The sequence below is a fragment of the Heptranchias perlo genome, chromosome 7 (assembly GCF_035084215.1).
Source record: "Heptranchias perlo isolate sHepPer1 chromosome 7, sHepPer1.hap1, whole genome shotgun sequence".
In the NCBI taxonomy this organism is placed as follows: domain Eukaryota; kingdom Metazoa; phylum Chordata; class Chondrichthyes; order Hexanchiformes; family Hexanchidae; genus Heptranchias; species Heptranchias perlo.
Genome location: NC_090331.1, coordinates 2,497,629 through 2,522,130, shown reverse-complemented (window position 1 = coordinate 2,522,130; position 24,502 = coordinate 2,497,629). Strand labels below are relative to the sequence as shown.

General features: G+C 61.3%; 1 protein-coding gene across 1 annotated transcript in view; it reads right to left on the bottom strand.

Annotated features, from left to right (window-relative positions):
• LOC137323436 (SPRY domain-containing protein 3-like) overlaps nucleotides 1–24,502 on the bottom strand; it is a 708,978-nt gene that overhangs the window by 251,170 nt on the left and 433,306 nt on the right. The window lies entirely within an intron of this gene.

Here is a 24,502-nt window from a genome sequence, read left to right as displayed (position 1 = left end):
TAACCCGTGCTGTACCAGCCCTGGGAGTGTTTGATGGGACAGTGTAGAGGGAACTTTACTCTGTATCTAACCTGTGCTGTACCTGCCCTGGGAGTGTTTGATGGGACAGTGTGGAGGGAGCTTTACTCTATATCTAACCCGTGCTGTACCAGCCCTGGGAGTGTTTGATGGGACAGTGTAGAGGGAACTTTACTCTGTATCTAACCTGTGCTGTACCTGCCCTGGGAGTGTTTGATGGGACAGTGTAGAGGGAACTTTACTCTGTATCTAACCTGTGCTGTACCTGCCCTGGGAGTGTTTGATGGGACAGTGTAGAGGGAGCTTTACTCTGTATCTAACCCGTGCTGTCCCTGCCCTGGAAGTGTTTGATGGGACAGTGTAGAGGGAGCTTTACTCTGTATCCAACCCGTGCTGTACCTGCCCTGGGAGTGTTTGATGGGACTCTGTATCGGCTGAGATGACCTTTCATAGTCGAATGTCCAGGTGACGCTGTCGAGGCTCAAAGCTAAAAGTCACCTGAGTGAGGTATGTGCTGGCCTCACAGATCTCTGCTTCTACTCAGAGTTTTCAGAAGGACGGGGGAGGGGAGGGGAGTGGAGTAGAGGGAAGGTGAGGAGTGGGGCGGAGAGGGGAGGCGACGGGCAGAGGAGAGGAAGGGCAGGGGAGGGGAGGAGCGGGCAGGGAACGGCAGGGGAGGGGAGGGGAAGGGCTGGGGAGGGGAGGGGGAGAGGAGGGGAGAGGATGGGAAGGGCAGGGGAGGGGAGGGGAAGGGGAGCTAGATCACAGATCAGCCATGATCTTATCAAATGGCGGAGCAGGCACGAGGGCCTGAATGGCCTATTCCTGTTCCTATATTCCTATGAGAGGAGGGGAGGGGGAGGGGAAAGGCAGGGAAGGGGGGGGATGGGAGGGGAGAGGAGGGGAGGGGGAGCGGACGGGATGGGAAGGGGAGAGGAGGGGAGGGGTAGGGGAGGTGAGGAGAGGGAGAGGGTTGGGGAGGGGGAGAGGGGGGTGGGGAGGGGAGAGGAGGGGTAGGGAAGGAGAGGGGTGGAGGAGGGGTGGGGAGGGGAAGGCAAGTGGAGAGGAGGAGGAGGGGAGGGGCAGGGGAGGGGTAGGGAAGGGAGGGAGAGGAGGGGAGAGGAGCGGAGGGGGGGGGAAAGGAAGGGGAGGGGAGGGGCAGGGGAAGGGAAGGGAGAGGAGGGGTGGGGAAGGGGAGGGGAATGGAGGATAGGAGAGGGGAGAGGAGGGGCGGGGAAGGGATGAGGAGGGGATGGGAAGGGACGGGAAGGGGGAGGAAGGGGGGAGGAAGGGACGGGAAGGGGGGAGGGCAAAAGAAAGACTTACATTCTATCATTGCTTTTCATGACCTCAGGATGTCCCAAAGCACTTCTACAGCCAATGAAGTGTAGTCACTGGTGTAATGTAGAAAATGTAGCAGACAATTTGCGCACAGCAAGATCCCACAGACAGCAATGTGATCATTACTGGATAATCTGTTTTTGTGATGTTGGTTGTGGGGTAAATATTGGCCCAAGACACCGGGGAGAACTCCCCTGATCTTCTTCAAAGGAATGGCTGTGGGATCTCTTATGTTCACCTGAGAGGGCGCACAAGACCTCGGTTTAACATCTTATCCGAAAAACGGCACCTCCAACCAGACAGCACTCCCTCAGTCCTGCACTGGGAATGTCAGCTGAAGACTTTGTGGCCTGAGGTCTCTGGAGTGGGACTTGATCTCACAATCTCTCGACTCAGAGACGAGAGCATGACTGACTGAGCCACGGCTGACACAAGTTCAAAGTGGTTGGAAAAAGCAATTCAATTGCAAAAAAAACGAACATATATGAATTTTTTTTCAATCCTGACATGTCTTAGGCACCCTCTAAAACCGAAACCTCCAGTTGACCTAGAAATTTTTGGAACGTTTCCCTGGAGAGACAGACTGAGTGGCTGAATTCCACTCTGATTTCCGAGGATCGGTAAATATACTTTGCTGAATTATTGCAGTACTTTGGCTCACCGACACTGACAGTCCCCACTTATGTTTGGGGAAATGGGACGGAATGTTTGCCATGAATGAGCTGCAGACATTTCACGAATGGTCTCCTTCCATTCCTGATGACTCAATCGAGAAGCAACTTCGGGGAAATGTGATGAGCAAGATTGAGAGGGAGTAACAGGAACAGAGATTACAAACCCATCCAGACACACGAAAGACAACAACACTTTACATTTATATAACGCCTTTAACGTAGTAAAACGTCTCAAGGCGCTTCACTGGGGCGATTATCAAAGAAAATTTGACACCGAGCCACATAAGAGATAGGAGCAGGAGTAGGCCATTCGGCCCCTCGAGCCTGCTCCCCCATTCAATGAGATCATGGCTGATCTGATTTTTACCTCAACTCCACTTTCCCGCCTTTTCCCCATATCCTTTGACTCCCTTGCTGATCAAAAATTTGTCTAACTCAAATGTATTCAATGACTCAGCCTCCACAGCTTTTTGGGGTAAAGAATTCCAAAGATTCACGACCCTCTGGGAGAAGAAATTCCTCATCGTTTCCGTCTTAAACGGGCGAGCCCTTATTCTGAGACTACGTCCCCTAGTTTTAGATTTCCCCATGAGGGGTAACATCCTCACAGCATCTACCCTATCGAGTCCCCTCAGAATCTTGTATGTTTCAATAAGATCTCCTCTCATTCTTCTAAACTCCAATGAGTATAGACCCAACCTGTTCAATCTTTCCTCATAAGACAACCCTTCCATACCCGGAATCAACCGAGTGAACCTTCTCTGAACTGCCTCCAATGCAAGTATGTCCTTCCTTAAATAAAGGCAGCAGAACTGTACGCAGTACTCCAGGTGTGGTCTCACCAGCACCCTGTACAGTTGTAACATGACTTCCCTGCTTTTATACTCAATCCCCCAAGAAATAAAGGCCAATATTCCATTTGCCTTCTGGATTACCTGCTGCACCTGTATGTTGACTTTTTGTGTTTCATGTACGAGGACACCCAGATCCCTCTGTACCGCAGCATTTTGTAGTATTTCTCCATTCAAATAATATTTTGCTTTTGTATTTTACCTTCCAAAGTGGATGACTTCACATTTTCCCACATTATATTCCATCTGCCAAATTTTTGCCCATTCGCTTAACCTGTCAATATCCCTTTGCAGACACTTTGTGCCCTCCTCGCAACTTGCTTTTCCACCTATCTTTGTATCATCAGCAAATTTGGCCACAAGACACTCTGTTCCTTCATCCAAGTCATTGATATATATTGTAAATAGTTGAGGCCCCAGCACTGAGCCCTGCGGCACCCCACTAGTTACAGATTGCCATTTTGAAAATGACCCTTTTATCCCGACTCTTTGTTTTCTGTTAGTTAGCCAATCCTCTATCCACGCCAGTATATTACCCCCAACACCATGAGCTCTGATCTTGTGCAGTAATCTTTTGTGTGGCACCTATCGAATGCCTTTTGGAAATCTAAATATACTGCATCCATTGGTTCCCCTTTATCCACCCTGCCTGTTACTTCCTCAAAGAACTCTAATAAATTTGTCAGACACGATTTCCCCTTCATAAAACCATGTTGACTCTCCTTGATTGTATTATGAGTCTCCAAATGTCCTGCCACTACTTCCTTAATAATGGATTCTAGCATTTCCGCAATGACAGATGTTAGGCTAACTGGTCTATAGTTACCTGCTTTCTGTCTCACCCCCTTCTTAAATAGGGGTGTTACGTTTGCAGTTTTCCAATCCGCTGGGACCTTTCCAGAATCGAGTGAATTCTGGAAGATTACAACCAATGCAACCACTATCTCTGTAGCCACTTCCTTTAAGACCCTCGGATGCAAGCCATCAGGTCCAGGGGACTTGTCAGCCTTTTGACCCATTAGTTTACCTCGTACTTTTTCTCCAGTGATAGTGATTGTTTTTAGTTCCTCCCTCCCCTTTGCCCCTTGATTTTCTACTATTATTGGTATATTATTAGTGTCTTCTACTGTGAAGACAGATACAAAATATCTGTTCAATTCCTCTGCCATTTCCTTGTTTTCCATTATTATTTCCCCAGTCTCATCCTCGAAGGGACCAATGTTTACTTTAGCTACCCTCTTCCTTTTTATATACTTGTAGAAGCTTTTACTGTCAGTTTTTATATTTCTTGCTAGTTTAATCTCATAATTTATTTTCTCCCTCTTCATTATTCCTTTACATAAGAACATAAGAAATAGGAGCAGGAAAAGGCCAATCGGCCCCTCGAGCCTGCTCTGCCATTCAATAAGATCATGGCTGATCTGATCCTAACCTCAAATCTAAATTCATGTCCAATTTCCTGCCCGCTCCCCGTAACCCCTAATTCCCTTTACTTCTAGGAAACTGTCTATTTCTGTTTTAAATTTATTTAATGATGTAGCTTCCACAGCTTCCTGGGGCAGCAAATTCCACAGACCTACTACCCTCTGAGTGAAGAAGTTTCTCCTCATCTCAGTTTTGAAAGAGCAGCCCCTTATCATAGAATCATAGAATCATAGAAGTTTACAACATGGAAACAGGCCCTTCGGCCCAACATGTCCATGTCGCCCAGTTTATACCACTAAGCTAGTCCCAATTTCCTGCACTTGGCCCATATCCCTCTATACCCATCTTACCCATGTAACTGTCCAAATGCTTTTTAAAAGACAAATTTGTACCCGCCTCTACTACTGCCTCTGGCAGCTCGTTCCAGACACTCACCACCCTTTGTGTGAAAAAATTGCCCCTCTGGATCCTTTTGTATCTCTCCCCTCTCACCTTAAATCTATGCCCCCTCGTTATAGACTCCCCTACCTTTGGGAAAAGATTTTGACTATCTACCTTATCTATGCCCCTCATTATTTTATAGACTTCTATAAGATCACCCCTAAACCTCCTACTCTCCATGGAAAAAAGTCTCAGTCTATCCAACCTCTCCCTGTAAGTCAAACCATCAAGTCCCGGTAGCATCCTAGTAAATCCTTTCTGCACTCTTTCTAGATTAATAATATCCTTTCTATAATAGGGTGACCTAGAATCTTATTCTAAGATTATGCCCCCTGGTTCTAGTTTCACCCATCCTTGGGAACATCCTTACCGCATCCACCCGATCAAGCCCCTTCACAATCTTATATGTTTCAATAAGATCGCCTCTCATTCTTCTGAACTCCAATGAGTAGAGTCCCAATCTACTCAACCTCTCCTCATATGTCCGCCCCCTCATCCCCGGGATTAACCAAGTGAACCTTCTTTGTACTGCCTCAAGAACAAGTATGTCTTTTCTTAAGTACGGAGACCAAAACTGTATGCAGTATTCCAGTAGTCATCCTTTGCTGGTTTTTAAAGTTTTCCCAATCTTCGGGCTTACCAGTAATCTTTGCCATGTTGTATGCTTTTTCTTTTAACCTGATACCATCCTTGACTTCCTTAGTTAGCCATGGTTGGTTCACCCTTTTTGTGGAGTCTTTCCTCCTCACAGGGATATATTTTTGTTGCGAGTCACAAAATATCTTTTTAAATGTCTGCCACTGCTTATCCACCATCATCCCATCTAATCTGTTTACCCAGTCCATTTTAGCCAATTCCGCCCTCATTCCTTTATAATTGCCCTTATTTAAGTTTAATACAATAGTTTCAGACCCAAGATCCTCGTTCTCAAACTGGATGTGAAATTCTATCATGTTATGATCACTGCTTCCCAAGGGATCCTTTAATTTGAGATCATTAATTAATCCTGTTTCGTTACCCATTACCAGATCCAAAATGGCTTGTTCCCTGGTTGGTTCCCTGACGTATTGGTCTAAGAAACAGTCCCTGATACACTCTATGAACTCTTCCTCAGGGCTATTTTTGCCAATTTGATTTGTCCAATCTATGTGAAAGTTAAAATCGCCCATGATTATTGCATTACTTTTTTTACAAGCCCCCCTTATTTCCTGATTAATATTTTGCCCTACAGTGTAGCTACTGTTAGGGGGCCTATATACTACTCCCACCAGTGATTTCTTTCCCTTGCTATTTCTTACCTCCACCCAAATTGATTTGAAATCTTGATCTTCTGAGCCAAGATCATTTCTCACTATTGTACCAATTTTATCCGTTATTAACAGAGCTACCCCACCACCTTTACCTTTTTTCCTATCCTTCCGAAATGTTAAATAACCCTGAATATTTAGCTCCCAACCTCTGACACCTTGCAACCACGTCTCTGTAATGGCCACGAGATCATACCCATTTGTTTCTATTTGTGCCGTCAATTCATCTCACTTATTACGAATGCTGTGCACATTCAGATAAAGAACCTTTAATTTTGTCTTTTTACCATTTTTTCCTACCCTGGCCCCATTTGCTCCTGCACTCTTATGTTTGCACGCACTGTCCCTTCCTGACACACTCTGTTTATCATTCCCCCCATCACTTTCCTGTACGACTTCCTTGTCTTTTTATCAATCTAAACTTCGCCCCACCTGAGCCCTCCCCCCCTCTATTCAGTTTAAACCCTTCTCTATCGCCCTAGTTATTCGGTTTGCCAGAACACTGGTCCCAGTATGGTTCAGGTGAAGCCCGTCCCAGTGGAACAGCTCTCTCTTTCCCCAGTACTGGTGCCAGTGCCCCATGAATCGAAACCCACTTCTCCCACACCAATCTTTGAGCCACGCATTCATCTCTCTGATCTGATTGACCCTGTGCCAATTTGCTCATGGCTCAGGTAATAATTCGGAGATTATCACCTTTGTGGTTCTGCTTTTTAATTTAGTCCCTAGCTGCTCAAACTCCCTCAGCAGAACCTCTTTCTTAGTCCTACCTATGTCGTTGGTACCTAGTGGACCACGACAACTGGATCCTCCCCCTCCCACTCCAAGTTTCTGTACAGCCCTGAGGAGATGTCCTTAACCCTGGCACCAGGTAGGTAACACAGCCTTCGGGACTCTCGCTCTTGGCTGCAGAGAACAGTGTCTATCCCTCGAACTATACTGTCGCCTACTACAACCACATTCCTTTTTACTTCCCCCACTTGAATGGCCCCCTGAACCACGGTGCTGTGGCCAGTTTGCTCATCCTCCCTGCGTTCCCTGCACTCGTCCACAAGGGCTGCAAGAACCTCGTATCTATTGGACAAGCTCAGGGACTGAGGCTCCTGCAATGCTACCTCCTGGATCCCCGTACCTGCCTCACTCGCAGTCACACCCTCCTGTCCCTGACCAAGTGCCAATTCTACAATATTTAGTCTAAGGGGTGTGACTGCCTCCTGGATCAAAGTGTCCAGGTAACTTTGTCCCTCCCTGATGCCTCGCAATGTCTGCAGCTCGGACTCCAGCCCCTCAACTCGGAGCCGAAGTTCCTCGAGCTGCAGACACTCACCGCAGATGTAGTCACCCTGGACAAAACTGTCCAGTAGCTCCCACATATTGCAGCTGCAACACATCTCCTGCCCTGCCATAACTATTTTATTTATTTACTTGATTACTACAATGCCAATCAAATAATTTTTAGGTTGAACCAAGTACTGGCCTTGTTTAATTTATTAAATAAAGTTTAGTTTTTTAAAATTTCGTTTTATGCTCGAAGTGACTGAGCCCACAGTCTGAAGAAAGAAGAAAACAGAAGAGATTCTCCCCACCAACCACCGACCTGCCTAACCCGTCACGTCTCCTCTCTCGGTACGCCCCTCTCCCCTCTCGGTACGCCCCTCTCCCCTCTCGGTACGCCCCTCCCCGCTCTCGGGACGCCCCTCTCCGTTCTCGGTACGCCCCTCTCCGCTCTCGGTACGCTCCTCTCCGCCCTCGGTACGCCCCTCTCCCCTCTCGGTACGCCCCTCTCCGCTCTCAGTACGCCCCTCTCCGCCCTCGGTACGCCCCTCTCCGCTCTCGAGACGCCCCTCTCCCCTCTCGGTACGCCCCTCTCCTCTCTCGGTACGCCCCTCTCCGCTCTCGAGACGCCCCTCTCCCTTCTCGGTACGCCCCTCTCCGCTCTCGGTACGCCCCTCTCCCCTCTCGGTACGCTCCTCTCCGCTCTCGGTACGCCCCTCTCCGCTCTCGGTACGCCCCTCTCCCCTCTCGGTACGCCCCTCTCCCCTCTCGGTACGCCCCTCTCCGCTCTCGGTACGCCCCTCCCCGCTCTCGGTACGCCCCTCTCCGCTCTCGGTACGCCCCTCCCCGCTCTCGGTACGCCCCTCTCCGCTCTCGGTACGCTCCTCTCCTCTCTCGGTACGCCCCTCTCCGCTCTCGGTACGCCCCTCTCCTCTCTCGGTACGCCCCTCTCCCCTCTCGGTACGCCCCTCTCCCCTCTCGGTACGCCCCTCTCCGCTCTCGGTACGCCCCTCTCCCCTCTCGGTACGCCCCTCTCCCCTCTCGGTACGCCCCTCTCCGCTCTCGGTACGCCCCACTCCGCTCTCGGTACGCCCCTCTCCGCTCTCGGTACGCTCCTCTCCGCTCTCGGTACGCCCCTCTCCCCTCTCAGTACGCTCCTCTCCGCCCTCGGGACGCCCCTCTCCACTCTCGGTACGCTCCTCTCCGCCCTCGGGACGCCCCTCTCCACCCTCGGTACGCCCCTCTCCGCTCTCGGTACGCCCCTCTCCGCTCTCGGTACGCCCCTCTCCGCTCTCGGTACGCCCCTCTCCCCTCTCGGTACGCTCCTCTCCGCCCTCGGGACGCCCCTCTCCACTCTCGGTACGCCCCTCTCCGCTCTCGGTACGCCCCTCTCCGCTCTCGGTACGCCCCTCTCGGTACGCCCCTCTCCGCTCTCGGTACGCCCCTCTCCCCTCTCGGTACGCCCCTCTCCCCTCTCGGTACGCCCCTCTCCTCTCTCGGTACGCCCCTCTCCCCTCTCGGTACGCCCCTCTCCGCTCTCGGTACGCTCCTCTCCGCTCTCGGTACGCCCCTCTCCGCTCTCGGTGCGCCCCTCTCCCCTCTCGGTGCGCCCCTCTCCCCTCTCGGTACGCCCCTCTCCCCTCTCGGTACGCTCCTCTCCGCTCTCGGTACGCCCCTCTCCGCTCTCGGGACGCTCCTCTCCGCTCTCGGTACGCCCCTCTCCTCTCTCGGTACGCTCCTCTCCTCTCTCGGTACGCCCCTCTCCGCTCTCGGTACGCCCCTCTCCGCTCTCGGTGCGCCCCTCTCCGCTCTCGGTACGCCCCTCTCCGCCCTCGGTACGCCCCTCTCCGCTCTCGGTACGCCCCTCTCCGCTCTCGGTACGCCCCTCTCCGCTCTCGGTACGCCCCTCTCCGCTCTCGGTACACCCCTCCTGTCCGCTCTCGGTACGCCCCTCTCCCCTCTCGGTACGCCCCTCTCCCCTCTCGGTACGCCCCTCTCCCCTCTCGGTACGCCCCTCTCCGCTCTCGGGACGCCCCTCTCCGCTCTCGGTACGCCCCTCTCCCCTCTCGGTACGCCTCTCTCCGCTCTCGGTACGCCCCTCTCCGCTCTCGGTACGCCCCTCTCCTCTCTCGGTACGCCCCTCCCCGCTCTCGGGACGCCCCTCTCCCCTCTCGGTACGCCCCTCTCCCCTCTCGGTACGCCCCTCTCCTCTCTCGGTACGCCCCTCTCCGCTCTCGGTACGCCCCTCTCCGCTCTCGGGACGCCCCTCTCCCCTCTCGGTACGCCTCTCTCCGCTCTCGGTACGCCCCTCTCCGCTCTCGGTACGCCCCTCTCCACTCTCGGCACGCCCCTCTCCGCTCTCGGTACGCCCCTCTCCTCTCTCGGTACGCCCCTCTCCGCTCTCGGTACGCCTCTCTCCGCTCTCGGTACGCCCCTCTCCGCTCTCGGCACGCTCCTCTCCTCTCTCGGTACGCCCCTCTCCACTCTCGGCACGCTCCTCTCCGCTCTCGGCACGCCCCTCTCCGCTCTCGGTGCGCCCCTCTCCCCTCTCGGTGCGCCCCTCTCCCCTCTCGGTACGCCCCTCTCCCCTCTCGGTACGCCCCTCTCCGCTCTCGGTACGCTCCTCTCCGCTCTCGGTACGCCCCTCTCCGCTCTCGGGACGCTCCTCTCCGCTCTCGGTACGCCCCTCTCCGCTCTCGGTACGCCCCTCTCCGCTCTCTGTACGCCCCTCTCCGCTCTCGGTGCGCCCCTCTCCGCCCTCAGTACGCCCCTCTCCGCTCTCGGTACGCTCCTCTCCGCTCTCGGTACGTCCCTCTCCGCTCTCGGTACGCCCCTCTCCGCTCTCGGTACACCCCTCCTGTCCGCTCTCGGTACGCCCCTCTCCCCTCTCGGTACGCCCCTCTCCCCTCTCGGTACGCCCCTCTCCCCTCTCGGTACGCCCCTCTCCGCTCTCGGGACGCCCCTCTGCCCTCTCGGTACGCCCCTCTCCGCTCTCGGTACGCCCCTCTCCCCTCTCGGTACGCCCCTCTCCGCTCTCGGTACGCCCCTCTCCGCTCTCGGGACGCCCCTCTCCGCTCTCGGTACGCCCCTCTCCCCTCTCGGTACGCCCCTCTCCGCTCTCGGTACGCCCCTCTCCCTTCTCGGTACGCCCCTCTCCCCTCTCGGTACGCCCCTCTCCCCTCTCGGTACGCCCCTCTCCCCTCTCGGTACGCCCCTCTCCGCTCTCGGTACGCCCCTCTCCGCTCTCGGTACGCCCCTCTCCCCTCTCGGTACGCCCCTCTCCCCTCTCGGTACGCCCCTCTCCGCTCTCGGTGCGCCCCTCTCCCCTCTCGGTACGCCCCTCTCCCCTCTCGGTACGCCCCTCTCCGCTCTCGGTACGCCCCTCTCCCCTCTCGGTACGCCCCTCTCCCCTCTCGGTACGCCCCTCTCCGCTCTCGGTACGCCCCTCTCCCCTCTCGGTACGCCCCTCTCCCCTCTCGGTACGCCCCTCTCCGCTCTCGGTGCGCCCCTCTCCCCTCTCGGTACGCCCCTCTCCGCTCTCGGTACGCCGCTCTCCCCTCTCGGTACGCCCCTCTCCGCTCTCGGTACGCCCCTCTCCCCTCTCGGTACGCCCCTCTCCCCTCTCGGTACGCCCCTCTCCGCTCTCGGGACGCCCCTCTCCCCTCTCGGTACGCCCCTCTCCGCTCTCGGTACGCCCCTCTCCCCTCTCGGTACGCCCCTCCCCGCTCTCGGTACGCCCCTCTCCCCTCTCGGTACGCCCCTCTCCGCTCTCGGTACGCCCCTCTCCCTTCTCGGTACGCCCCTCCCCGCTCTCGGTACGCCCCTCTCCCCTCTCGGTACGCCCCTCTCCGCTCTCGGTACGCCCCTCTCCGCTCTCTGTACTCCCCTCTCCCCTCTCGGTACGCCCCTCTCCCCTCTCGGTACGCCCCTCTCCGCTCTCGGTACGCTCCTCTCCGCTCTCGGTACGCCCCTCTCCCCTATCGGTACGCTCCTCTCCGCTCTCGGGACGCCCCTCTCCCCTCTCGGTACGCCCCTCTCCCCTCTCGGTACGCCCCTCTCCCCTCTCGGGACGCCCCTCTCCCCTATCGGTACGCTCCTCTCCGCTCTCGGGACGCCCCTCTCCCCTCTCGGTACGCCCCTCTCCCCTATCGGTACGCTCCTCTCCGCTCTCGGTACGCCCCTCCCCGCTCTCGGTACGCCCCTCTCCGCTCTCGGGACGCCCCTCTCCGCTCTCGGTACGCCCCTCTCCGCTCTCGGTACGCCCCTCTCCGCTCTCGGTACGCTCCTCTCCGCTCTCGGTACGCCCCTCTCCGCTCTCGGTACGCCCCTCCCCGCTCTCGCTACGCTCCTCTCCCCTCTCGGTACGCCCCTCTCCGCTCTCGGTACGCCCCTCTCCGCTCTCGGTACGCCCCTCTCCGCTCTCGGGACGCCCCTCTCCCCTCTCGGTACGCCCCTCCCCGCTCTCGGTACGCCCCTCCCCGCTCTCGGTACGCCCCTCTCCGCTCTCGGTACGCTCCTCTCCGCTCTCGGTACGCCCCTCTCCGCTCTCGGTACGCCTCTCTCCCTTCTCGGTACGCCCCTCCCCGCTCTCGGTACGCCCCTCTCCCCTCTCGGTACGCTCCTCTCCGCTCTCGGTGCGCCCCTCTCCCCTCTCGGTACGCTCCTCTCCGCTCTCGGTACGCCCCTCTCCACTCTCGGTACGCTCCTCTCCGCTCTCGGTACGCCCCCCTCCTCTCTCGGTACGCCCCTCTCCGCTCTCGGTACGCCCCTCTCCCCTCTCGGTACGCCCCTCTCCCCTCTCGGTACGCCCCTCTCCGCTCTCGGGACGCCCCTCCCCGCTCTCGGTACGCTCCTCTCCGCTCTCGGTACGCCCCTCCCCGCTCTCGGTACGCCCCTCTCCCTTCTCGGTACGCCCCTCCCCGCTCTCGGTACGCCCCTCTCCGCTCTCGGTACGCCCCTCTCCGCTCTCGGTACGCCCCTCTCCGCTCTCGGGACGCCCCTCTCCCTTCTCGGTACGCCCCTCCCCGCTCTCGGTACGCTCCTCTCCGCTCTCGGTACGCTCCTCTCCGCTCTCGGTACGCCCCTCTCCCCTCTCGGTACGCCCCTCCCCGCTCTCGGTACGCCCCTCTCCCCTCTCGGTACTCTCCTCTCCGCTCTCGGGACGCCCCTCTCCCCCCTCGGTACGCCCCTCTCCCTTCTCGGTACGCCCCTCCCCGCTCTCGGTACGCCCCTCTCCGCTCTCGCTACGCTCCTCTCCGCTCTCGGTACGCCCCTCTCCCCTCTCGGTACGCCCCTCCCCGCTCTCGGTACGCCCCTCCCCGCTCTCGGTACGCCCCTCTCCGCTCTCGGTACGCCCCTCTCCGCTCTCGGTACGCCCCTCTCCGCTCTCGGGACGCCCCTCTCCCTTCTCGGTACGCCCCTCCCCGCTCTCGGTACGCTCCTCTCCGCTCTCGGTACGCTCCTCTCCGCTCTCGGTACGCCCCTCTCCCCTCTCGGTACGCCCCTCCCCGCTCTCGGTACGCCCCTCTCCCCTCTCGGTACTCTCCTCTCCGCTCTCGGGACGCCCCTCTCCCCCCTCGGTACGCCCCTCTCCCTTCTCGGTACGCCCCTCCCCGCTCTCGGTACGCCCCTCTCCGCTCTCGCTACGCTCCTCTCCGCTCTCGGTACGCCCCTCTCCCCTCTCGGTACGCCCCTCCCCGCTCTCGGGACGCCCCTCCCCGCTCTCGGTACGCCCCTTACCCTTCTCGGTACGCTCCTCTCCCCTCTCGGTACGCCCCTCTCCGCTCTCGGTACGCCCCTCCCCGCTCTCGGTACGCCCCTCTCCCCTCTCGGTACGCTCCTCTCCTCTCTCGGTACGCCCCTCTCCCCTCTCGGTACGCTCCTCTCCCCTCTCGGTACGCTCCTCTCCTCTCTCGGTACGCCCCTCTCCCCTCTCGGTACGCCCCTCTCCCCTCTCGGTACGCCCCTCTCCCCTCTCGGTACGCTCCTCTCCCCTCTCGGTACGCTCCTCTCCTCTCTCGGTACGCCCCTCTCCCCTCTCGGTACGCTCCTCTCCCCTCTCGGTACGCTCCTCTCCTCTCTCGGTACGCCCTCTCCCCTCTCGGTACGCCCCTCTCCCTTCTCGGTACGCCCCTCTCCGCTCTCGGTACGCTCCTCTCCGCTCTCGGTACGCTCCTCTCCCTTCTCGGTACGCCCCTCTCCGCTCTCGGTACGCTCCTCTCCGCTCTCGGTACGCCCCTCCCCGCTCTCGGTACGCCCCTCCCCGCTCTCGGTACGCCCCTCCCCGCTCTCGGTACGCTCCTCCCCGCTCTCGGTACGCCCCTCTCCGCTCTCGGTACGCCCCTCTCCGCTCTCGGTACGCCCCTCCCCGCTCTCGGTACGCCCCTCTCCGCTCTCGGTACGCCCCTCCCCGCTCTCGGTACGCTCCTCCCCGCTCTCGGTACGCCCCTCTCCGCTCTCGGTACGCCCCTCTCCGCTCTCGGTACGCCCCTCTCCGCTCTCGGTACGCCCCTCTCCGCTCTCGGTACGCCCTCCCCGCTCTCGGTACGCCCCTCTCCCTTCTCGGTACGCCCCTCCCCGCTCTCGGTACGCTCCTCTCCGCTCTCGGTACGCCCCTCTCCCCTCTCGGTACGCCCCTCCCCGCTCTCGGTACGCCCCTCTCCCCTCTCGGTACGCTCCTCTCCCCTCTCGGTACGCCCCTCTCCCGCTCTCGGTACGCCCCTCTCCCCTCTCGCTACGCCCCTCTCCCGCTCTCGGTACGCCCCTCTCCGCTCTCGGTACGCCCCTCTCCCCTCTCGGTACGCCCCTCCCCGCTCTCGGTACGCCCCTCCCCGCTCTCGGTACGCCCCTCTCCGCTCTCGGTACGCTCCTCTCCGCTCTCGGTACGCCCCTCTCCCCGCTCGGTGCGCCCCTCCCCGCTCTCGGTACGCCCCTCTCCCCTCTCGGTACGCTCCTCTCCCCTCTCGGTACGCCCCTCCCCGCTCTCGGTACGCCCCTCTCCCCTCTCGGTACGCTCCTCTCCCCTCTCGGTACGCCCCTCTCCCGCTCTCGGTACGCCCCTCTCCCCTCTCGCTACGCCCCTCTCCCGCTCTCGGTACGCCCCTCTCCGCTCTCGGTACGCCCCTCTCCCCTCTCGGTACGCCCCTCCCCGCTCTCGGTACGCCCCTCCCCGCTCTCGGTACGCCCCTCTCCGCTCTCGGTACGCTCCTCTCCGCTCTCGGTACGCCCCTCTCCCCGCTCGGTGCGCCCCTCTCCCTTCTCGGTACGCCCCTCCCCACTCTCGGTACGCTCCTCTCCGCTCTCGGTACGCCCCCCTCCTCTCTCGGTACGCCCCTCTCCGCTCTCGGTACGCCCCTCCCCGCTCTCGGTACGCTCCTCTCCGCTCTCGGTACGCCCCCCTCCTCTCTCGGTACGCCCCTCTCCGCTCTCGGTACGCCCCTCTCCCCTCTCGGTACGCCCCTCTCCCCTCTCGGTACGCCCCTCTCCGCTCTCGGGACGCCCCTCCCCGCTCTCGGTACGCTCCTCTCCGCTCTCGGTACGCCCCTCCCCGCTCTCGGTACGCCCCTCTCCCTTCTCGGTACGCCCCTCCCCGCTCTCGGTACGCCCCTCTCCGCTCTCGGTACGCCCCTCTCCGCTCTCGGTATGCCCCTCTCCTCTCTCGGTACGCCCCTCCCCGCTCTCGGTACGCCCCTCTCCCCTCTCGGTACTCTCCTCTCCGCTCTCGGGACGCCCCTCTCCCCCCTCGGTACGCCCCTCTCCCTTCTCGGTACGCCCCTCTCCGCTCTCGGTACGCCCCTCTCCGCTCTCGCTACGCTCCTCTCCGCTCTCGGTACGCCCCTCCCCGCTCTCGGTACGCCCCTTACCCTTCTCGGTACGCCCCTCTCCCTTCTCGGTACGCTCCTCTCCCCTCTCGGTACGCCCCTCCCCGCTCTCGGTACGCCCCTCTCCCCTCTCGGTACGCTCCTCTCCTCTCTCGGTACGCCCCTCTCCCCTCTCGGTACGCTCCTCTCCCCTCTCGGTACGCTCCTCTCCTCTCTCGGTACGCCCCTCTCCCCTCTCGGTACGCTCCTCTCCCCTCTCGGTACGCTCCTCTCCTCTCTCGGTACGCCCTCTCCCCTCTCGGTACGCCCCTCTCCCTTCTCGGTACGCTCCTCTCCGCTCTCGGTACGCTCCTCTCCTCTCTCGGTACGCCCCTCTCCGCTCTCGGTACGCCCCTCCCCGCTCTCGGTACGCCCCTCCCCGCTCTCGGTACGCCCCTCCCCGCTCTCGGTACGCTCCTCCCCGCTCTCGGTACGCCCCTCTCCGCTCTCGGTACGCCCCTCTCCGCTCTCGGTACGCCCCTCCCCGCTCTCGGTACGCCCCTCTCCGCTCTCGGTACGCCCCTCCCCGCTCTCGGTACGCTCCTCCCCGCTCTCGGTACGCCCCTCTCCGCTCTCGGTACGCCCCTCTCCGCTCTCGGTACGCCCCTCTCCGCTCTCGGTACGCCCCTCCCCGCTCTCGGTACGCCCCTCCCCGCTCTCGGTACGCTCCTCCCCGCTCTCGGTACGCCCCTCTCCGCTCTCGGTACGCCCCTCTCCGCTCTCGGTACGCCCCTCCCCGCTCTCGGTACGCCCCTCTCCGCTCTCGGTACGCCCCTCTCCGCTCTCGGTACGCCCCTCTCCGCTCTCGGTACGTCCCTCTCCGCTCTCGGTACGCCCTCCCCGCTCTCGGTACGCCCCTCTCCCTTCTCGGTACGCCCCTCCCCGCTCTCGGTACGCTCCTCTCCGCTCTCGGTACGCCCCTCCCCGCTCTCGGTACGCCCCTCCCCGCTCTCGGTACGCCCCTCTCCCCTCTCGGTACGCCCCTCCCCGCTCTCGGTACGCCCCTCTCCCCTCTCGGTACGCTCCTCTCCCCTCTCGGTACGCCCCTCTCCCGCTCTCGGTACGCCCCTCTCCCCTCTCGCTACGCCCCTCTCCCGCTCTCGGTACGCCCCTCTCCCCTCTCGGTACGCTCCTCTCCCCTCTCGGTACGCCCCTCTCCCCTCTCGCTACGCCCCTCTCCCGCTCTCGGTACGCCCCTCTGCCCTCTCGGTACGCCCCTCTCCGCTCTCGGTACGCCCCTCTCCGCTCTCGGTACGCCCCTCTCCCCTCTCGGTACGCCCCTCTCCGCTCTCGGTACGCCCCTCTCCGCTCTCGGTACGCCCCTCTCCGCTCTCGGTACGCCCCTCTCCGCTCTCGGTACATCCCTCCCCGCTCTCGGTACGCCCCTCTCCCTTCTCGGTACGTCCCTCCCCGCTCTCGGTACGCTCCTCTCCCCTCTCGGTACGCCCCTCTCCGCTCTCGGTACGCCCCTCTCCGCTCTCGGTACGTCCCTCCCCGCTCTCGGTACGCCCCTCTCCCTTCTCGGTACGCCCCTCTCCTCTCTCGGTACATCCCTCCCCGCTCTCGGTACGCCCCTCCCCGCTCTCGGTACGCCCCTCCCCGCTCTCGGGACGCCCCCCTCCGCTCTCAGGACGCCGCTCTCCGCTCTCGGGACGCCCCTCTCCGCTCTCGGTACGCTCCTCTCCGCTCTCGGTACGCCCCTCTCCCCTCTCGGTACGCCCCTCTCCGCTCTCGGTACGCCCCTCCCCGCTCTCGCTACGCTCCTCTCCCCTCTCGGTACGCCCCTCTCCCCTCTCGGTACGCCCCTCTCCGCTCTCGGTACGCCCCTCTCCCCTCTCGGTACGCCCCTCTCCGCTCTCGGGACGCCCCTCTCCCCTCTCGGTACGCCCCTCCCCGCTCTCGGTACGCCCCTCCCCGCTCTCGGTACGCCCCTCTCCGCTCTCGGTACGCTCCTCTCCGCTCTCGGTACGCCCCTCTCCGCTCTCGGTACGCCTCTCTCCCTTCTCGGTACGCCCCTCCCCGCTCTCGGTACGCTCCTCTCCGCTCTCGGTACGCCCCTCTCCACTCTCGGTACGCTCCTCTCCGCTCTCGGTACGCCCCCCTCCTCTCTCGGTACGCCCCTCTCCGCTCTCGGTACGCCCCTCTCCCCTCTCGGTACGCCCCTCTCCCCTCTCGGTACGCCCCTCTCCGCTCTCGGGACGCCCCTCCCCGCTCTCGGTACGCTCCTCCCCGCTCTCGGTACGCCCCTCCCCGCTCTCGGTACGCCCCTCTCCGCTCTCGGTACGCCCCTCTCCGCTCTCGGGACGCCCCTCTCCGCTCTCGGTACGCCCCTCTCCCTTCTCGGTACGCCCCTCCCCGCTCTCGGTACGCCCCTCTCCGCTCTCGGTACGCCCCTCTCCGCTCTCGGTACGCCCCTCTCCGCTCTCGGGACGCCCCTCTCCGCTCTCGGTACGCCCCTCTCCGCTCTCGGTACGCCCCTCCCCGCTCTCGGTACGCTCCTCTCCGCTCTCGGTACGCTCCTCTCCGCTCTCGGTACGCCCCTCTCCCCTCTCGGTACGCCCCTCCCCGCTCTCGGTACGCCCCTCTCCCCTCTCGGTACTCTCCTCTCCGCTCTCGGGACGCCCCTCTCCCCCCTCGGTACGCCCCTCTCCCTTCTCGGTACGCCCCTCCCCGCTCTCGGTACGCCCCTCTCCGCTCTCGCTACGCTCCTCTCCGCTCTCGGTACGCCCCTCTCCCCTCTCGGTACGCCCCTCCCCGCTCTCGGTACGCCCCTCCCCGCTCTCGGTACGCCCCTCTCCGCTCTCGGTACGCCCCTCTCCGCTCTCGGTACGCCCCTCTCCGCTCTCGGGACGCCCCTCTCCCTTCTCGGTACGCCCCTCCCCGCTCTCGGTACGCTCCTCTCCGCTCTCGGTACGCTCCTCTCCGCTCTCGGTACGCCCCTCTCCCCTCTCGGTACGCCCCTCCCCGCTCTCGGTACGCCCCTCTCCCCTCTCGGTACTCTCCTCTCCGCTCTCGGGACGCCCCTCTCCCCCCTCGGTACGCCCCTCTCCCCTCTCGGTACGCCCCTCCCCGCTCTCGGTACGCCCCTCTCCGCTCTCGCTACGCTCCTCTCCGCTCTCGGTACGCCCCTCTCCCCTCTCGGTACGCCCCTCCCCGCTCTCGGGACGCCCCTCCCCGCTCTCGGTACGCCCCTTACCCTTCTCGGTACGCTCCTCTCCCCTCTCGGTACGCCCCTCTCCGCTCTCGGTACGCCCCTCCCCGCTCTCGGTACGCCCCTCTCCCCTCTCGGTACGCTCCTCTCCTCTCTCGGTACGCCCCTCTCCCCTCTCGGTACGCTCCTCTCCCCTCTCGGTACGCTCCTCTCCTCTCTCGGTACGCCCCTCTCCCCTCTCGGTACGCCCCTCTCCCCTCTCGGTACGCCCCTCTCCCCTCTCGGTACGCTCCTCTCCCCTCTCGGTACGCTCCTCTCCTCTCTCGGTACGCCCCTCTCCCCTCTCGGTACGCTCCTCTCCCCTCTCGGTACGCTCCTCTCCTCTCTCGGTACGCCCTCTCCCCTCTCGGTACGCCCCTCTCCCTTCTCGGTACGCCCCTCTCCGCTCTCGGTACGCTCCTCTCCGCTCTCGGTACGCTCCTCTCCCTTCTCGGTACGCCCCTCTCCGCTCTCGGTACGCTCCTCTCCGCTCTCGGTACGCCCCTCCCCGCTCTCGGTACGCCCCTCCCCGCTCTCGGTACGCCCCTCCCCGCTCTCGGTACGCTCCTCCCCGCTCTCGGTACGCCCCTCTCCGCTCTCGGTACGCCCCTCTCCGCTCTCGGTACGCCCCTCCCCGCTCTCGGTACGCCCCTCTCCGCTCTCGGTACGCCCCTCCCCGCTCTCGGTACGCTCCTCCCCGCTCTCGGTACGCCCCTCTCCGCTCTCGGTACGCCCCTCTCCGCTCTCGGTACGCCCCTCTCCGCTCTCGGTACGCCCCTCTCCGCTCTCGGTACGCCCTCCCCGCTCTCGGTACGCCCCTCTCCCTTCTCGGTACGCCCCTCCCCGCTCTCGGTACGCTCCTCTCCGCTCTCGGTACGCCCCTCTCCCCTCTCGGTACGCCCCTCCCCGCTCTCGGTACGCCCCTCCCCGCTCTCGGTACGCCCCTCTCCCCTCTCGGTACGCTCCTCTCCCCTCTCGGTACGCCCCTCTCCCGCTCTCGGTACGCCCCTCTCCGCTCTCGGTACGCCCCTCTCCCCTCTCGGTACGCCCCTCCCCGCTCTCGGTACGCCCCTCCCCGCTCTCGGTACGCCCCTCTCCGCTCTCGGTACGCTCCTCTCCGCTCTCGGTACGCCCCTCTCCCCGCTCAGTGCGCCCCTCTCCGCTCTCGGTACGCCTCTCTCCCTTCTCGGTACGCCCCTCCCCACTCTCGGTACGCTCCTCTCCGCTCTCGGTACGCCCCCCTCCTCTCTCGGTACGCCCCTCTCCGCTCTCGGTACGCCCCTCCCCGCTCTCGGTACGCTCCTCTCCGCTCTCGGTACGCCCCCCTCCTCTCTCGGTACGCCCCTCTCCGCTCTCGGTACGCCCCTCTCCCCTCTCGGTACGCCCCTCTCCCCTCTCGGTACGCCCCTCTCCGCTCTCGGGACGCCCCTCCCCGCTCTCGGTACGCTCCTCTCCGCTCTCGGGACGCCCCTCCCCGCTCTCGGTACGCCCCTCTCCCTTCTCGGTACGCCCCTCCCCGCTCTCGGTACGCCCCTCTCCGCTCTCGGTACGCCCCTCTCCGCTCTCGGTATGCCCCTCTCCTCTCTCGGTACGCCCCTCCCCGCTCTCGGTACGCCCCTCTCCCCTCTCGGTACTCTCCTCTCCGCTCTCGGGACGCCCCTCTCCCCCCTCGGTACGCCCCTCTCCCTTCTCGGTACGCCCCTCCCCGCTCTCGGTACGCCCCTCTCCGCTCTCGCTACGCTCCTCTCCGCTCTCGGTACGCCCCTCCCCGCTCTCGGTACGCCCCTCTCCCCTCTCGGTACGCCCCTCCCCGCTCTCGGTACGCCCCTCTCCCCTCTCGGTACGCTCCTCTCCTCTCTCGGTACGCCCCTCTCCCCTCTCGGTACGCTCCTCTCCCCTCTCGGTACGCTCCTCTCCTCTCTCGGTACGCCCCTCTCCCCTCTCGGTACGCTCCTCTCCCCTCTCGGTACGCTCCTCTCCTCTCTCGGTACGCCCTCTCCCCTCTCGGTACGCCCCTCTCCCTTCTCGGTACGCTCCTCTCCGCTCTCGGTACGCTCCTCTCCTCTCTCGGTACGCCCCTCTCCGCTCTCGGTACGCCCCTCCCCGCTCTCGGTACGCCCCTCCCCGCTCTCGGTACGCCCCTCCCCGCTCTCGGTACGCTCCTCCCCGCTCTCGGTACGCCCCTCTCCGCTCTCGGTACGCCCCTCCCCGCTCTCGGTACGCCCCTCTCCGCTCTCGGTACGCCCCTCCCCGCTCTCGGTACGCTCCTCCCCGCTCTCGGTACGCCCCTCTCCGCTCTCGGTACGCCCCTCTCCGCTCTCGGTACGCCCCTCTCCGCTCTCGGTACGCCCCTCCCCGCTCTCGGTACGCCCCTCCCCGCTCTCGGTACGCTCCTCCCCGCTCTCGGTACGCCCCTCTCCGCTCTCGGTACGCCCCTCTCCGCTCTCGGTACGCCCCTCCCCGCTCTCGGTACGCCCCTCTCCGCTCTCGGTACGCCCCTCTCCGCTCTCGGTACGCCCCTCTCCGCTCTCGGTACGTCCCTCTCCGCTCTCGGTACGCCCTCCCCGCTCTCGGTACGCCCCTCTCCCTTCTCGGTACGCCCCTCCCCGCTCTCGGTACGCTCCTCTCCGCTCTCGGTACGCCCCTCCCCGCTCTCGGTACGCCCCTCCCCGCTCTCGGTACGCCCCTCTCCCCTCTCGGTACGCCCCTCCCCGCTCTCGGTACGCCCCTCTCCCCTCTCGGTACGCTCCTCTCCCCTCTCGGTACGCCCCTCTCCCGCTCTCGGTACGCCCCTCTCCCCTCTCGCTACGCCCCTCTCCCGCTCTCGGTACGCCCCTCTCCCCTCTCGGTACGCTCCTCTCCCCTCTCGGTACGCCCCTCTCCGCTCTCGGTACGCCCCTCTCCGCTCTCGGTACGCCCCTCTCCCCTCTCGGTACGCCCCTCTCCCGCTCTCGGTACGCCCCTCTCCCCTCTCGGTACGCTCCTCTCCCCTCTCGGTACGCCCCTCTCCGCTCTCGGTACGCCCCTCTCCGCTCTCGGTACGCCCCTCTCCCCTCTCGGTACGCCCCTCTCCGCTCTCGGTACGCCCCTCTCCGCTCTCGGTACGCCCCTCTCCGCTCTCGGTACGCCCCTCTCCGCTCTCGGTACATCCCTCCCCGCTCTCGGTACGCCCCTCTCCCTTCTCGGTACGTCCCTCCCCGCTCTCGGTACGCTCCTCTCCCCTCTCGGTACGCCCCTCTCCGCTCTCGGTACGCCCCTCTCCGCTCTCGGTACGTCCCTCCCCGCTCTCGGTACGCCCCTCTCCCTTCTCGGTACGCCCCTCCCCGCTCTCGGTACGCCCCTCCCCGCTCTCGGTACGCCCCTCCCCGCTCTCGGGACGCCCCCCTCCGCTCTCAGGACGCCGCTCTCCGCTCTCGGGACGCCCCTCTCCGCTCTCGGGACGCCCCTCTCCGCTCTCGGTGACCAATCAAATGCCCCTCACCCCTTACTGCACCGAATCCTCTCACTCACCAAATTCCCAATTATAGACTCTGTCGAAACCAGACTCCGTCGATAGCTGCTCCTCCGGGCTCCCTCATAAGGAGATATTGGGACAGGTGACCAAAAGCTTGGTCAAAGAGGGAGGTTTTAAGGAGCGTCTTAAAAGAGGAGAGAGAGGGAGAGAGGTTTAGGGAGGGAATTCCAGAGCTTAGGGCCCAGGCAGCTGAAGGCACGGCCGCCAATGGTGGAGCGATGAAAATCAGGGATTATAAGAGGCACTGGAGGAACGCAGAGATCTCGGAGGGTTGTGGGGCTATTCTGGCTTTCTAATGGCGAGAGCAGGCCTTCAATAATTCATTGTCCTATAGCTGGAGGGCAAAGGACTGCTGCAGTCTAAGGCCAAGTAAGTGTCAAAACACTGGGATGTGGGCATCACTGGCAAGGCCGGCGTTTAGTGCCCAACACCAGCTACCCTGGGAAGGTGGTGATGGGCCTTTTACTTGAACCACTGGGTAGCTGGTTTGTTACAACTGAGGGACCCCTTCAGAGGGCAGTTAAGAATCAACCAGGTCGGTGTGGGATTGGAGTCACATTTCGGCCCAGACCGGGTAAGGACGGCAGGTTTCCTTCCCTAAAGGACATTAATGAACCAGTTGGGTTTTTACGACAATCCGACAGTTTCACGGTCACTTTTACTGAGACCAGCTTTTTATTTCCAGCCTTCCACATAGAAACATAGAAAATAGGAGCAGGAGTAGGCCATTCGGCCCTTCAAGCCTGCTCCGCCATTTAATATGATCATGGCTGATCCTCTATCTCAATATCATATTCCCGCTCTCTCCCCATACCCCTTGATGCCTTTTGTGTCTAGAAATCTATCCAGCTCCTTCTTAAATATATTCAGTGACTTGGCCTCCACAGCCTTCTGTGGTAGAGAATTCCACAGGTTCACCACCCTCTGAGTGAAGAAATTTCTCCTCATCTCAGTCCTAAATGTCCTACCCCGTATCCTGAGGCTGTGCCCCCTCGTTCTGGACCCCCCAGCCAGGGGAAACATCCTCCCTGCATCCAGTCTGTCAGAATTTTATACGTTTTAATGAGATCCCCTCTCATTCTTCTAAACTCGAGTGAATTCAGGCCGAGTCGACCCAATCTCTGCTCATACGACAGTCCTGCCATCCCAGGAATCAGTCTGGTGAACCTTCGTTGCACTCCCTCTATGGCAAGTATATCCTTTCTTAGGTAAGGAGACCAAAACTGCACACAATACTCCAGGTGTGGTCTCACCAAGGTCCTGTATAACTGCAGTAAGACATCCTTGCTCCTGGACTCAAATCCTCTTGCAATGAAGGCCAACATACCATTTGCCTTCCTAACTGCTTGCTCCACCTGCATGTTTGCTTTCAGTGACTGGTGTACAAGGACACCCAGGTCCCTTTGCACATCAACATTTCCCAATCATAGAATCATAGAAGTTTACAACATGGAAACAGGCCCTTCGGCCCAACATGTCCATGTCGCCCAGTTTATAACACTAAGCTGGTCCCAATTGCCTGCACTTGGCCCATCAATCACCATTTAAAAATAATCTGCTTTTCTGTTTCTCCTTCCGAAGTGGATAACTTCACATTTATCCATTTTTTTTTAATACGTTCATGGGATGTGGGCGTCGCTGGCGAGGCCGGCATTTATTGCCCATCCCTAATTGCCCTTGAGAAGGTGGTGGTGAGCCGCCTTCTTGAACCGCTGCAGTCCGTGTGGTGACGGTTCTCCCACAGTGCTGTTAGGAAGGGAGTTCCAGGATTTTGACCCAGTGACGATGAAGGAACGGCGATATATTTCCAAGTCGGGATGGTGTGTGACTTGGAGGGGAACGTGCAGGTGGTGTTGTTCCCATGTGCCTGCTGCTCTTGTCCTTCTAGGTGGTAGAGGTCGCGGGTTTGGGAGGTGCTGTCGAAGAAGCCTTGGCGAGTTGCTGCAGTGCATCCTGTGGATGGTGCACACTGCAGCCACAGTGCGCCGGTGGTGAAGGGAGTGAATGTTTAGTGTGGTGGATGGGGTGCCAATCAAGCGGGCTGCTTTGTCCTGGATGGTGTCGAGCTTCTTGAGCGTTGTTGGAGCTGCACTCATCCAGGCAAGTGGAGAGTATTCCATCACACTCCTGACTTGTGCCTTGTAGATGGTGGAAAGGCTTTGGGGAGTCAGGAGGTGAGTCACTCGCCGCAGAATACCCAGCCTCTGACCTGCTCTTGTAGCCACAGTATTTATGTGGCTGGTCCAGTTAAGTTTCTGGTCAATGGTGAGCCCCCAGGTTGTTGATGGTGAGGGATTCGGTGATGGTAATGCCGTTGAATGTCAACGGGAGGTGGTTAGACTCTCTCTTGTTGGAGATGGTCATTGCCTGGCACTTGTCTGGCGCGAATGTTATTTGCCACTTATCAGCCCAAGCCTGGATGTTGTCCAGGTCTTGCTGCGTGCGGGCTCGGACTGCTTCATTATTTGAGGGGTTGCGAATGGAACTGAACACTGTGCAATCATCAGCGAACATCCCCATTTCTGACCTTATGATGGAGGGAAGGTCATTGATGAAGCAGCTGAAGATGGTTGGGCCTAGGACACTGCCCTGAGGAATTCCTGCAGC